The 15,545-nt window shown below is 42.8% G+C and overlaps 1 long non-coding RNA gene across 6 annotated transcripts in view; it reads right to left on the bottom strand.

The window, feature by feature from the left end:
• LOC110340309 overlaps positions 1–15,545 on the bottom strand; it is a 43,290-nt gene that overhangs the window by 2,538 nt on the left and 25,207 nt on the right. For 2 of the 6 annotated variants that reach the window (XR_005871154.1, XR_005871153.1), the window contains exons 2-4: positions 1,574–1,715; positions 587–763; positions 18–147 (exon numbers count right to left, since the gene is read on the bottom strand). This is a non-coding gene — a long non-coding RNA (uncharacterized LOC110340309). Of the gene's footprint in view, positions 1–17; positions 148–586; positions 1,166–1,573; positions 1,716–9,033; positions 9,147–14,762; positions 14,886–15,545 lie in introns of those variants that run through there. The other 4 variants (XR_005871155.1, XR_005871157.1, XR_005871156.1 and 1 more) reach the window with 4 other exon arrangements.

Raw genomic sequence — 15,545 nt, 5'->3', positions numbered from 1 at the left:
CCAGGCCCAGACTTTACCTGAGTTCTAAGTAGGGCCTGAACACGGGTCTCCATTGCTTGCCCAGGAAGTACTTCAGCAAGCATTTTACAAACTGAGAGATATCTTCAAAGTCCTTAGTTTAAAAACAACAGCAACAAACCCAGCAGCCTAAAGAGGAAGGAATAGAGCTAAGACTATCCAGTTTGCCAGTGACATCATCTGGAAACTCCATAGCAACTAGTTAAAAAGTAATTTTACTGCTGCCGCCTCTTGGCAGCCATTTTCCTTTACATGATTAATTATTCCTTAATCGCTATTATGAGTAGAGGTTTTACATGCTAATTTCAAATACTTCAACTTAATTAGTAATTCACTCTGACCTTTAAAACCCATACCCTGCAATCTTCAAATTATATGAGTAAGGGAAAAAAATCGAATTTCACGTCTACCCTTTCGACTGCCATTAGTAAGTGATCTGCAACCTGCTGTCACTTAGAGTCAGCTGGGGTTGTCCCAAGTCCAAGCTCAAATTCTCTTGTGGTCATCAGTGTTGGTGAGGGCTAAGGGTGACTCAGCTTCTGAGAATGAGATAATGGGAGCCGAGTACCTTTTTTCTGGAAGGAAATGAAGACAACTGCACACAGTAATGGATTCCCTCAGAGTTAGTTCTCCTTAGAGGATTCCGGCAAACTTCCCACGGGGTCTGCTGCTCGTCAAATAGAAGAAATGTCCAGAAGGAAGACCAGGGGCCATGCAAGTCTTCCTCACAGTGGCCGAGGAAAATCTGCTTTGAGATATTCAGGTTCTGTGTGCGCATGTATGCTCAACCATCGCAAAACTGTCTTTAAGGTTGAATGAAACTGACTTCATTGTCAGTCATGGCTGTCACATTAGTACTGGTGACTCTACCGATGGCATTTCAAGAGTTGTTATTCTCTCTCCCTCGGGCCTCTCTTCCTTTAGAACTCTTTGAGAAGCTCATAACTAGGGGGTGTGGTCAGCTTCTGTAATATTACTAACACCATGTATGCGGAGACAAGGGCATAGGAGTTCTTACCTGTTTTATCAATAATATAATCTCTCTGGGTGGGTTGAGAACAATGTAATGGAGGATGGCCAGTGTGTAAGGAACATGGCTTCCACTCATCACCTGGAGAGAACTTGCCAGGTTCTGGGTGAGAGCACCCTGTGGGAATAAAGATACCAGGCCTTTTGGTTTCGACCTGCAGCCCTCAGCACTCTGGGTCTCTAGTAAGTCTCGGTTCTGTATGTGAATGCTGCCAGCTACCTCGGCATTTCTTCTAGTGGCATTTGTTTGTGGTCACAAGCCTAGAGGACCACACTGTCAGAAGTTTGGGGTGTCTTGTCCTCTCTATTTTTTAACTACTCTTATCTAGAAAATGATAGTTTTCAAAACGTGACTGATAGCAAGGGTTTAAAAACAGTATGATGACAGTACATGATGCCATTTGAGAGGCATGTTGGAAAACCATGAAGTTCCACTTGCTCCCTAGAAGTAATTTGTTAAATATTTAGTCTTCATTTATCATTTTATAACCACTTAATGTAAGGCCAATCATAAGCCTATGCCTACCTCTTTATAGAACTTCTCTCGATGCTCTTGGATTTAAAGAGTTTAACCCTGAAGGCCAGTGTCCTCTATGAATTCTTGTGGGGTCCAGTGAGGAAAGCAGGTCTCCTGGGACTCAGAATTCAGACATTGGCGCTTGGCAGTCCTAGGAGAGAAAGAACCAAATATTGAGATTGCATCTCTGAGTGGCTTTTGTTTGTTTGTTTGTTTTGTTTTTGTTTTGTTTTTTTGTTGTTGTTTTTTGTCCCTTGCCACACTCACTGGCTTCAGAACAGCCCTGCCCCACTTCTTCCCCTCTCCCACTCCATAGTCGATTTAGTCACTTGTTCTTACTATTTAAGACCCCTCTCCACTGCTGTGGTCCAAGAAAGAGACCCTGTGTTAGGAAAGCTCTGCTGTTATCTCAGTTATTGCTGGTATTTAAAAGGGCTAATCATTTTTCCTTTGAAATTATCTTCTTTAACCAAACATCTGAGAAGGGAAATGGGAACCACTGGAAGGAAAAGAAATTTTAAAAATGTCAGAAACCATGTGTTCTTTTGTTGATGATGACCCAAATTAAAATAAGTGGTAAGAGGTGTGAGAGTGTGTGTGTGTGTGTGTGTGTGTGTACACTGGAGCTGATTATACAACTCTGGGTGACATCAAATCTCTTCTGTCAGCTTGACACACCTGGGAAGAAGGGATGGCAATTGAAGAATGGCCTCTAGCAGACTGACCTGTGGGCATGTCTGGGTGACATTTTCTCAATTGCTAATTGTTGGAAAGAGGCCTGATCCACCTTGCATGGCGCCACCCCTAGGCCGGAAGGCCAGCGTTGTATAAGGAGTGTAGCAGAGCAAGGCAGAGAAAGCAAGCAGCATTAATCTGTTTCTGCTTCAATTCCTGCTGCTATATTCTCACCTTGGCTTTCCTCAATGATGGAATGTGAGCTGTTAGCCAAATAAACTTTTTCCCCACAAGTTGCTTTCGGTTAGAATGCTTAATCACAACAACCGAAACCTAACTAGGACATACAGATATATTAATTTAACAACTCGTTATCAAACACAAGCAAAGATATATGGAAGTGATGGAGAGCTAGGCAAGTGGGTGCTAGCGTATCATTATGCCAATGCTTTGCTTTGATCTTGGGTGCATTGCGTACTTTTCTCTGAACTTCAATTGCTCAGTATTTAGAGTAAGGCTCAGAGACAGCCTTCATTGTCATTACTTAATGCTGGTCTGGGTTTTGTAGCTGAGGTTGGCCATAAACTCATAATCCTCCTGCCTCAGTTTCCTGAGTGTTTGAATTATACTACCATGCTGTTTAAATAGTGAGTCCTTCAGTCTAAAGGGAAGAGATTTCTATGATGATTATGAAGATGATGATGATGGTGTGCTGAGGAGGTAGCCTGGGTCTTTGGAAGGCTAGACAAGCCTCTACAGCTACACTCTTAGCTGGAGTTTTCTTCTCATAGACTTAAAGAGTTTCTACAAACTATCTTTCTTCTCTCTTTGTGACCATCCAGCTAACTAATAGTTCTTCCAGATAATGGAGAGCTGAAACTGATCTGTAAAACTGTCTTGTCCATCACCATCATTCTGAGCATGCTCACTTTGAGAACATGTAATGAAATTATAGTGGAGAGAGTTGTTCCTAGAACAACACTGATAGGGAACAGCTTCCCAAATAGCAGAAACCAATGTGTTCCAGAAGCTGTTACTGTTATTTGCCTCCTGTCCTCTGTAAACCTCAGCAACCTCACCCATGTTAACACACCCTAGTCAGTTCCCCTTCATCCCAAAGCCACAAGCATCTGTGCTGACAGCTCTGCCAGCCAGCTGGGCTTTTAACCAGTACAGGAACTGTCACACAGGAAGCTGAAGGACAGCCATTACTATTTCAGAGCAACTACTCAGGAGGCCTTACTGCTCCAACATAGAATGGAGGTGTGGCCACTCTGTATCTCCCCACAGCATGTCTCCCTTATGTCTGTACAGACTATGCACATACATGTTTGCTGATTAAGATGGTCCTATGGCAACATGACCTTTTGTTATTTCTTACAGTTTTTCAAAACCTGTAAGATAAGTAGCACTGCTGTGAATTATTCGCCTTTATTCCTTAGTTTCAGGAGAGGAGGCATTTAACAGCAAAAGTGAAGCTGAATTTATGGCTGCCAGTCTGCTCAAGTGTAATAAATGTCAAGCAGCCATTGCTGAGTCACAAACTTTGTGAGCTGAGACTAGCCCACTACATAAATCTGCTGGCGGCACAGGAGCCCCACTCTACAAAGTTGCCTGAGGACACAAATTCATGTGAAAATCTGAAATCCCAGCTCCCCAAATAAGTCAGCACTTTAGCATCTTAACAATGCTTTACTGTTCCTGGATGGAAATCTCTGTTCTCCACATCATAGTTGACAGAGAGGTGGGTACAGGATCAGGACATATCGAGGTCCTCATTATAGTTGGGAGGCAAGTGAATCCTGTAGAGTTGGGGTGTGTTTACTTCTGTTCAGTCTCCTTGACATTTCAGAGCTCTATAATTCAACTAGCTTGGCCTTAGGAGTGGGGTAGATTTCTGCCCTGTTACCCAGAGCCTGGTGTGCCATGCCCACAATGACACATAATGCTCACGGTCAACTCTCAGAGGCCTTCAGTACACCTGCTGCTTAGGCAGGAACCCCACGTCTTGGTTCTTTTTCCATAAGTCAGATTCTTGAGCTCAGTCCAGAGGCTGCATCCCACTGATGCCTCTCTGGAAGGGGTGGTCTCTGCTCCCCTAGGTAGCTCTTCTGTGCTAGCTGCTGTCCACTTAGACTATTCTTGCAGATGATGGTGTCCTTGGCATGTATGGATGGGACTGTGACAATTCAGCAAGTGGCAGAAACAAAGGGGGCATGTGTGTATGTATGACTGTCACATGGTTTCTGAAGCCGAGCACTGCTTTAACATCAACAAGTCCCTGGGGCTGATTCTCAGAACCACAGAAAGTCAGTTTCTCTGGCTCAGGATCTGAGAGATTAATCATCCCCGATCATCATGTGAGCACACTTTAAAATTGTGCCTGTGCACCAAAGCAATCAAGGTGTAGACACATGAGGAGAACAGGAGGTTAGGCGGCTGAGGTTTTTAGCAATGTTCTGGCAGGAAATAAAAATGAGCTTCTAGAAAATAAGCTATTTCCTGCAGGTTTGACTTTTGCAGGTAAAATGGTAGGGAGGGAATAGGGTTAGTCATTATACAAAAGCCGAAGCCAGTAGAATATGAAGTGACTGCACTTCTATTACAACACGGACATGAAGCAGTGGCTCCTGCTTCTATATTCAGAGATGTGAATCAAAGCAATCCAGGAGTCCAGCTGGAACTCATAAGGGAAACGCTGGTGTCAACATCATCAAGTGTTGCCATGGCTGCCCAGAATGGTGAGCTGTCACAAACTCCCAAGACTCCCAAAATTCCTTGCTTTTCACACTCTCAGCAGCAAGAGGGTGGTGCTTGAAAGCCATCGCCACTCCTATGCACTTTATATGGTCTCTGACGCATCTGCTCTTTCATCGTGTGGCTCTAGAATTGTTGAAGGTGCCCCTAGCTTCCGTTGGAAGAGACAGAGACAACTCGATATTGCAACTAAATAGATTAAACAGTTTTAACAAGGAGTCCAGAGTCCAGGATGAATCCAGTGTGTAGCCCACAGACCACATCCTGCAGCCTAGGTGTGTGTCTGTCATAAGTCGAATCATCTCATTACCTCCTGCCTGTGAGTGTGCAGCCTTAACAATACACTCTGGTAAACTCCACTGGCTCCAAAGTCATAAAGGAGCAGTACCTGTCAGGCCTGGGAGAAGAAATGAGGAGCTATCTCCAGTCTGGACTGAGAGATGCTAGAAAAAGAAGAGAGGCTGGAAGATCTCATATTAGAAGCTACAGTTGAGAACAGGGCGAGGCGATGGCAGCCTTTCATGTCCTTGGGCACAGAGTGAGTGTGGCTGTGCTCCTTAAAGACCCATCCACATCTAACTTGTCATTGAGAGGAGTCAGGCCAAAGCGCCCACTTGGTGTTGGATTGCACAGAGGGAACAACACCCTCCAGGCACATCACTGAAAAGAATAGTCGGGTAAGGGCAGCCTACTCTGATGCATGATCACTGTAGGCATAAACTCCTCCATAATAATGGTTGTTGAGATGGGGGATGTAAATAATGAGTATAAACTGAATATCTGGCAATGCTGCAGTCCTGTGGGCATGCACTGAGTTTAATGTTTAAATGACCTATATTTAAGTGCAAGCTCTTAAACATCTTTCTAATCATTTGTCTTAGTTAGGATGCTATTTTCTATGTCGCTCATTGTTAGAAATGACAGACTCTGGGGAGTGAATAGTGAAGTCCTTTGTAAGAGAAGGCTTTAGCTAAGAATCTGAACAATTGTGGAAAGGCTACCTTAAATGCCCTTCCTCTATAATGATATTGATTATTACCTTAAATGCCATCCTAGAACCTTCACCCAATAGCTAAACACTGAGCTGAACTCTGGAATCCAGTGACAGAGAGGGAGGCATGATGAGCAAAGGGGTCAAGACCATGCTTAGGAAACCCACAGAAACAGCTGACCTGAACAAGGGGGAAGCACAGACCTCAGTCTGACAGTCGGGAACCACCATAGGACTAAACCAGGTCCCCTGAACATGGATGTCAGTTCGAAGGTCAGGACAGCCTATGGGATCTCTGACAGTGGAACCAGTATTTATCCCTAGGGCACGGACTTTGGGAGCCCATTCACTATGGAGGGATACTCTCTTGGCCTAGATACATGGGGGAGTGCCCAGGCCCTGCCCTAAATGGTGTGGCAGACTTTAGATGATCCCCCATGGAGGCCTCACCCTCCCTGGGGAGTGAATGGGGGAGATGGGATGGAAAGTTGATGGGGCAAGGGAGGATGGGAGGGAGAGGAAACTGGGATTGGTATGTAAAATAAGATTGCTTTTAATTTAAATAAAAACCAAGAAAAAATAATAAAGACATGGTACAAGTAAACCAATCAACCAAACAAAAGTGCCAGTTAGTGTGAGCTTGGGCTATCCTATCATCCCCCAACCCCAGAAGGCAGAGCCAGTCCACTGGACATGAGCCACTGCCACAGGTCTTTCTGGAAGCTAAGAAACACAGTATGGGAAGGATACTGGGGTAAAGAGAAAGCTGTGCTTGTCACTAACTTAAAGCCCTTATTAGAAATGCATTTGATAATCACATAATTGGTAATTGAATTTATGTAAATAAAAAATACATAGCTCTTCATTCTGCCCAGGGACAAATGGGAATTGTACTGCAGTTTGAAGCATTTAAGCACACAGATGAAGAGCTGTCTGTCTGATTAAGGGCCTGCTCTTCACCAAAAACAACTTGTCATGTCAATTTCCTCTGGTATTTGTGAAATATCCCAGGCCAGTTCAAGCCATCAACATGAGTCAGTATCTCAAGGCTTTAACCAATTCCACAATATATTCTCTTTTCCTTCTGAACCCCACCCACCCAAAACTATGAGAAAACAGATGAAATCAAGTCACTGTGTGGAGTGGGACAAAGAGTTTGTCACACATTTTTAGAAAGCTGTATGTCATACATGCACTCTGTCCATGAGGAAAGTCAGCTAATAAAGCAACATTGACCAATGAAAATCAGTTAGACCTCCTCAGTCATCCCGTAGAAGTAGAAAAAATGATTTCTAGGAGCGACTGGAAGCACTGGTTATTGGTGTAATCATCCTCGAAGTAAGGCCACAAGACAGGCAATGCAGCTGAGCATAAGAAAATGACGAGTAGCATGGGCCCTAGATTTGGTAAATTCAAGTGAATTGAGAGAAAGGCTTGCAGACCTGATTTAGCCTACCATGTTTTAACATCCTGCTCTGAGGACAGACCTCGGGACAGCTTTTGATACTGATGTTCCCGATATGCACAATTCGACAGCTGGGGGACACCAAGGCAAGGAAGGACAACACGACCAGCCTGAACTTTTAGCTAACTAGCAAAAGAAGGGCCAGAATCTGGACTGTGAAGCCCCTGTTTACTGGTGGGGCTTGGTGCTTCTGAAAGATTCAAATCACAGCCCCCTCCACCCATCTCCTGCTCTCTCCAGACCCTGAGGATGCTGTTTTGTGTCTTTGAGGTTTCAGACTTACAAATAAGCCTGCAAAGAAGCCACACATACCATCGGGACCAGGGCACCAGTCTAGAGTGAAGCTCCTTGGAACACAAGCATGAGGAGTGTAGTTCAGATTCCCAGAAACTGATGCATTTGGGTGGGTGTGGCAGCCTGCTTGTAACTTCAGCCTCAGAAGGTGGCAACAGAGGATCCCTAGATCAAGTTAGTTAGCAAGACTAGCTATTTTGGTGAGCTCTGGGCCTTAGTTGAGAGTCCCTGCCTCAGTGAATAAGATGGAAGCACCATTGAGGGTAAATCCCAATATTAACCTTGGTCCTCCACTGTTCCCCCTGCACATGCATGTCCACATGAATGACAAACATGGCAATGGAAGATATTCAGTTAGGCTCTAAAAGATCTGTAATCCTCATCCAATAATGGCTTTGTATACATTCTAATGAAGATACTGGGGTCACCTGCCTCACTTTGCTCACCTACACATACAGCAGGCATCTACTCATAGATTGGGGACGTTAGTACACACATAACTATACTGAAGATTCTAACGTTCAACAAGTAGACTGTGCACTTCACACTAGTTTTATGCCTTGCACTGAGGCTAGTGCTATCATTACTGTTTCTAATGCACACTAGTGAGCTTGAGCCAGCCAAGGACATTGAGCCCTCTTGAGCTGAGTGAAGACAAACTGCTCCATCTGGTTTACCTCTTCTCTTATCCTTCCCTGGCTTTTGCTACAGTTCTGCAGGTCTCATCATTTTCTCAGTCCTACCCAATCCCTTCAGTGCTCCAACAGCTCTTTCCCAGAAGCACCTACAATATTTGGTCTGTAAAAACACCTACTTTGAACTTCTTATGATTTAATTTTACTTTTCTCACAACCCCAGCATCTTTCTCAGACCCAACATAATTACTTTGGCCAACTGAGCAAACAAGAATAATGAGTAGGCTAACTGGATGAAACTAACCCCATCATTTGGTGGCAGCCATAACTGATGCTCCTATTCTTGTATGGAGCCTTACTCAATACGTAGAGCAGTAATCACAGTGCAGCTGATGCCTCTCTAGTAGCCTTTGGTCCTACCCTATTTCTCAGCTGTTCAGACAGTGCAATGTTGACCCCAATGCCCTGTCCGTGCTAGGGTACTATCAAATGCTAGTAGGGTGTATCCAGAGTGCTTATAGCCATCTACTTAAACTCTCAGCTGTTCTTCCAAAGTAGAGTGTTGAGGGCCCAATGGCAACACAGGGGGTTGGTTCCATTTCTTCCCAGTTTCCCCATTGTCAAGCAAACAGAGCAAACCCTCATTTCCTACTGTGTGCTCTCCAGCCAGACACCAGGTCTCTTGAGCTTTGCTGATGTCATCTGTTTCTGTCTTCATTCACCACAGAGTCTGGAACAAGGGAAGGCATCTTCCTCAGTGGTCATCTGGAAGAAAGCAGCTCTGGGCTTTACCCCTGAAACTCTGGGCTGACCTTTTTCTTTATCCCCACTGGTCTCCTTTCTACATTTATGGTGGGCTTCATCCTCACCTCCACCGTGTGTGTAAGTTGTGTACAGCTAGCCATGGCTGCTGTGTTCACGATTGCAACAGTCTTGTCTTGTTCAGAAGACATTTCATAGAACTCCTCCTCATCTTACTCCAGGTGTGTGTGTGTGTGTGTGTGTGTGTGTGTGTGTGTGTGTGTGTGTGTGTGTATTATGTAGATGTCCTGTCTAGGGCTCAGGCCTCAGTTAATTTCTGTTTCCTGTATCAGAAGTGTCTTCAACAGCTGGGTTTTACCATCTACTTTTAGCAGACATCCAAGAGCAAAGGTAATAGTCTGTGCTGATGTACAAGCCCCTGGGGCTTCCTGGCAAATAATTCATAGGGAGTCAGTCCACTGTTGGCACAGAGAATTTCATTTCAAAACCCAAGACTTCTGGGAGGAGCCTTATCCAACCATGAAAATGCTCTGCACAGGCCAATTTTTACATTATTTGGAAGTTACCTGTAAATTAGCAGTTTTGTCTTTCTTACATAACCTTGGTTTTGGTTAATTCTGCCCTACACCCTAACCTTTCCTCTATGACCTACTCCTTTCCCATTAAAATCTTTCCAGGCCTAGCATTCCCTCACGTCTATTTTCATATTACATGTGATATATTCTCCTCCCCCTTCCCCAGTCCTTGAGGCCTCTCCCTTCCCCCCATTTGCATGACTCTTTTCTTTTGGGCCTCTGCAAACATTCTACCATAAACACTTTGAGATTAGGATCCACACATGAAAAAAAAAACCAACAGAATTTGTCTTTCTGGGCCTGGGTTACCTCACTTATCATAATAATTCATTTTCCATAAAACTCCAATTTACAGCTGAATAAAATTCCATTGTGTTCAGGTCAGCTGTTTCTGTGGGTTTCTCCAGACTGGTCTTGACCTCTTTGCTCATCACTCCTTCCTCTCTGCAACTGGATTCCAGGAGTTCAGTTCAGTATTTAACTATGGGGTCTGCTTCTGCTTCCATCAGCTACTGAATGAAGGTTCTAGGATGGCATATAAGTCTCATTATCATTATCATCAATCTCATTATCAGAGAAGGGCATTTAAGGTAGCCTCTCAACTATTGCTTAGATTGTTCGTTGGGGTCATCCTTCTAGATATCTGGACATTTCCCTAGTGTCAGATTTCTCTTTAAACATATAATGACATCTCTTTTCTTGCTCTCCTCTATTCTTCCCCTGACTCAATTTCCCTGCTCCCTCATGTCCTCCTCTCCCCTCCTTTTCTTCTTCCCTTCTCTTTCTCCTAACTCCCTCTCTCCATGCTCCCAATTAGCTCAGGAGATCTTGTTCCTTTCCCCTTCTCCACAAGACCATGTATGTCTCTCTTAAGGTCCTCCTTGTCTCCTAGCTTCTCTGGAGGTGTGAATTGTATGCTGGTACTCCTTTGCTGTAATGTCTAAAAATCCATATATGACTGGGTGCATATCATGTTTGACTTTTTGTGACTGGGTTACTTCACTCAGGATGGTTTCTTCTAGTTTCATCCATTTGCCTGCGAATTTCAAGATTCCACTGGTTTTTTTCCCACTGACCTGAACAAGAAGGAGCTCATGCACCCCAGACTGATAGCTGGGAAAACAGCATAGGATTGTTCCAGACCCCCTGAACGTGGATGTTAGTTTGTTATTTACCCATCAATTGAAAAGTATTTAGGTGCTGAGCTGTAGTGGTGCATGCCTTTAAACCCAGCACTCAGGAGGCAGTGGCAGGTGGATCACTGTAAGTTTGAGGGCTGCCTAGTCTACAGAATGAGTTCCAGGACAGGCTCCAAAGATATACAGAGAAAAACCAGGAAAGAAAGGCATCCAGGTGACTGAACTTTCTATCTATTGTAAATAGAGCAGCAATGGACATGGATGTGCAGTTATCTCTGTCCTCTGATATAGTCTTCTGGGTACATGCCCAGCAGTGATATATTTTTAGCTTAAAAAAATCTTTACACTGATTTATACAGGTGCTGAACTAATTTACACTCACATCAACAGTGAATCAGATTTCCCTCCCCCTAGATTTTTACTAGCATTTGCTGTCACTATTGTCTTGGTGACAATAATTTGACAGGGTGAGATGGAGTTTCAAAGTAATTTTAATTGGTGGCTAATGATGTTAAATATGTTTAAAGGTGTATATTGGCTATCTGAACTGCTTTTTTGGAGTTCTATTTGTTCAGTCCCATAGCCCACTTTTTGATTGGGTTGTTTTCTCTATGTTTTCTGAGGTTTCTGTATATTCTAGATATTAATTCTCTACAAGTTGTATAGCTGACAAAGATTCTGTCTTATTGTATGGGCTGATGCTTCACCTAATCAGCTTCAACCAACCATTCACTATACAGAAAAATTAATTCACAAGTTCCCACTTGTCAGTTGTTGGTCTTACTTCCTGAGTAACACAAGACCTTTCCAGAAAAGCCCTGTCTAATCCCCACATCTTGAGGCATAGTCCACACCATCCCCCACTATCTATTTCAGCATTTCAAGACTTACATTGAGATCTTTGATCCATTCAGGGTTGATTTGGGGGACAGGGTGAGCAACAGAGATCTAGTTCCTTTTTGTCTAATTTTCAACACTACTTGCTGAAGATACTTTCTTTCCTCCACTGTGTAGTGTATTTTTGTTATTATTGACCAAAAATCAGGTGTTTCTAACTCTGCACATTTGTGTTTGGATCTTATTTTAGCACACTGACATGTGTGTTTGTTTCTGGACCAGTGCTGTGATATTTTGTTGCAGTAGTTTTACCATGGAGACTCAGGAGTGTGCCAGACTGATCTTAGCACACCCAGGTCAAACATCAAGGCAGAAATACAATAAAGACAGAGAAGATCAGTCAGAAACTGCTCCTGAATATACCCTTCAGCAAAGGCATTGTCCAGGGCTTGCCTACATCTTGGTTTCTTACAACATAAAAGAACAAAAAAGTGAAAACCAAGAAATAAAGAATTCTATTGGCCTGAATGTGCTATATATCACTGTAGCTGATCTGACAGAAATGATCTTCTGTAGCTATAAATCGTTCATCATCTTCCGAGTATGTAAGGTCTGTGTCCTTTCCTTTTGAACTGGAGTAGGCTTTAAGCACCAGAATATGTTTTAATGGTAGTTCTGGGTCTTACAAATTGGCAGCAGTTGCCAATTCTTTCTTTTTAAAGGTCAGAGTCCTAGGCTACAAATAAGAAGTCTAGCCACTCTGATGAAAAAACCACAGAGAGTGTAAACCAGCATAGACAGGTGAGAGACCACAGAGCCCAGCCTTCCAGGCACTATCAGTAAATACAACCATGATAATGCAACAGTATAGATCTACCAAAAGAGTCCATCTAGACACTGTTATGGGTAACTTAAGAACAGCTATTCTGAAGTAAAATCCCCAGGAGCTGAGAGACAGAAGAATAGGTCCACCCACCTATATTCATTGATATCCCTCCTGCTGTCTCCACTCAGCAGAAACTGCAATTGACCAGGCACAGCCCCAACCAAAGGAGATCTTTTGCACTCAATGTTTTTCTAAATAGTCTTGTGTTGGGGGATATTCCATCACCCTGTGAATCCCGAGTTTGCATGTGTGTTAATTAAATAAAATTAACCTTGGGTCAGGAGGCTGGGTTAGCAACTAGTTGACAGAAAGTGATCACAGAGCATCAGAGAGCATCTGGAAGACTTAGAGACATACAGAGAAATCCCGGCAATGAGAGTCAGTTGCTACTCTGTCTCTCTCAGCTTGAAGGTTTTCACCCCAGCCTTTGAGTCTCAAGTATTATTTATAAATAGAACCATAGAGATCTGGCTAAAACTAGCTTTAGTGGCAGCCACAGGGCCAGTGCCTGGGGGAACAGAACTCCCACCAGGTTGTAGTTTAAGTGGCCAGGCCATTGACTGAGAAAGAGGCATGTAACTTAGGAGATGAAATTGTTAGCTGAAATGTCAGTAGATTAAGGTGCAGCCACAGTGCTGAAGTTAAAAACAACAGTCTGGTTGAACAATAGACACCCCTGTGGAGGGCGTGAGGCAGATTATGGAGAAACTGAACCACGACTTGGAGATTAACATCACCACCAAGAGTTGCAATACACAAATTCAGAAAAATCTCCAGAAACAAGATGTTTAAAAACAGATACTCAATCTATTGCTCTAGATCGTTACTTGAAAAATGGAGGGTTTGGGGGACACTGGAATTATGATTAGGCTCTTACAAAGTACAAAGCCCAGAATGGACTTTCTGCAAGATTAAAATAAAACGTTTGACCTTAGGAGTTTCTAGATCTAGCTTTATCATGATGCATAAAAGTTTAACGGTTTCAGCAGTCATAAAAGATATAAATGTGAAAAATGATAGGCTATTTTGAACTAATTTCTGAATATTGTTAAAGATGTAGTTTTATGAAGGGCTCAAAATGTAATTACTGGGACTGATCTATAAAAGAAATGCTGGAGAGACAATCCTGTCCATATTTTGACTAGGATAAAACTGATCTTATTGATAGCAAGAAGCTTAAAGCTAACAGGTCTTTTCAAAAATGAGTTTCTTAGTTACAATAATCAAATTATAACTTCAAAAATATCAGCATTTAAAAAAACAATGCTGTTCTCTGTGCTCAACAAAAGATTGGAGAAGGATAAAGGTCATGGCTGCCATGTTTGCAAATACACTGGCTATCCAGCATGGTGTCAGAAGTGCTCACATTTCTTTGAGGTTATGTACCGTCTATTTTTTCCTCTGGATTTATATGAAAACATTCAGAAACTTTGCCTAATACTCAAAATGCAATATGTCCCTTAAAATATATCTCACTGGGCCTCCTATTACTCATTTGGTGATTTTGCAATGACCTTTTTCAATTTGTGCATTGGGTCTATCTTTATATGTATGAATGTTTTCTGTAATGATCGATCATTATATTGCATTATTGTCTCTATCCTATTCTTCTTAGCTTTAGTCGTTTGTGGCTCTTTGCCTTTTGATGCACGGTCAAGGAGAGCTTTGTGAATGTCCTCCAGCTGGCTCTTTTTATTATTTAGTACCAGTTCTGTTTGAGGAGTTTGTGACTCAGATTGCTGTCCAATGATTGTGTTACAGTGGCCTCTCATCTTTGCTTATTCCATCTACCAATGCTTATACCCCTTTCTGCTTTTCAGCTGCCCATCTTTCCATCTCAAATTGTCTCAGCACTTAATCTTTTTGACTCTCCTTTTGATGTAGTATTCCCATTTTTGAGTATTATTGAGAATTTAAGAAATAGCTTTCCAAATATATTTTTGTTTCTGGCACTAGCTGATGAAAAATATGTGTTTGCTGTCTTTACGTTTCAAAACAAATTCTTGGCTCTACTGCCTGTTTCTTTTTATTGTTACCAACCCTTACACGAGACTAGAGCTACCAAGGTTTGTCATTTGTCCTCAAAAAGAGCAGAATCGCATGACTTCCTTGTTATCACCAGTTTGCAATTACCCATTAGAGCACATCAAGAGGGATGCAGAAAAGTTATTTTTTCACTTACTTTGCTTTTCATATATTCCAGTGTCTTGTGACTGTTTGTTCATGGTTTATTCTCTAGGTCTGAGCTGTCCAACTGCCACAGCCACTAGCCACATAAGCCAACTAGAATTGAACAAATGTGAGTCTCTGTGCCTTCATTAGCAACATTGCAGTCATTTCTGAATCTCTACCAGTTGGTACTGTTGTAGATTGGGATCCATCCGTTCTTCCTCTAAGGTGACCTATGAAAAACTCACTTGATTTCTGTAAAATTAAAACATTCAATGATTGTTTTTCCTGTTAAGATTTGAAAAATAAAAAAGAAATGCAGCTTCCACTATATGTCTCTATCACTCTTCTTCTTCTCCCACCCCCACCAATTTTTATTACATTCTTAATATTGCAAGCTATAAAACGGTCCCATTGACCCGCTTCCCTTGTGGGCCATTGCAGGAAGTTCAGTCCCCTGAAAGGCCCTGTTCAGAAAAAGTCATGGTTCCAGAAACAGAAACAATGGGATTGTCTGCATGGGTGGAGCCCTGAGATGTGAGGACCAGGGCAGCCATTGGAAGAACTGAGGCTGGTTGCTAGTAAAGAAAAGCCCTTTGCCTTTTAGGCAGCCTCTTGGAGGTCCGGCCTTTGAAGGTTCCTCTTTAGGCCCCACCTCCTAAAGCTTTACATTCTCTACCAATAGAACCATCCCAGAGAGCAAGTCTCTCTATTGTCATGGGGTACTACCATATTCAAATCAAAGCACCAGGTGAAGTTTTGTCCCTGATCTTTCCACTTTGCATGCTCAGTTCAT

This window comes from Mesocricetus auratus, unplaced genomic scaffold, assembly GCF_017639785.1.
Source record: "Mesocricetus auratus isolate SY011 unplaced genomic scaffold, BCM_Maur_2.0 Super-Scaffold_100026, whole genome shotgun sequence".
NCBI lineage: Eukaryota > Metazoa > Chordata > Mammalia > Rodentia > Cricetidae > Mesocricetus > Mesocricetus auratus.
Note: the sequence above shows the minus strand (reverse complement) of the source record. Positions and strands in the feature narration are given on the sequence as shown.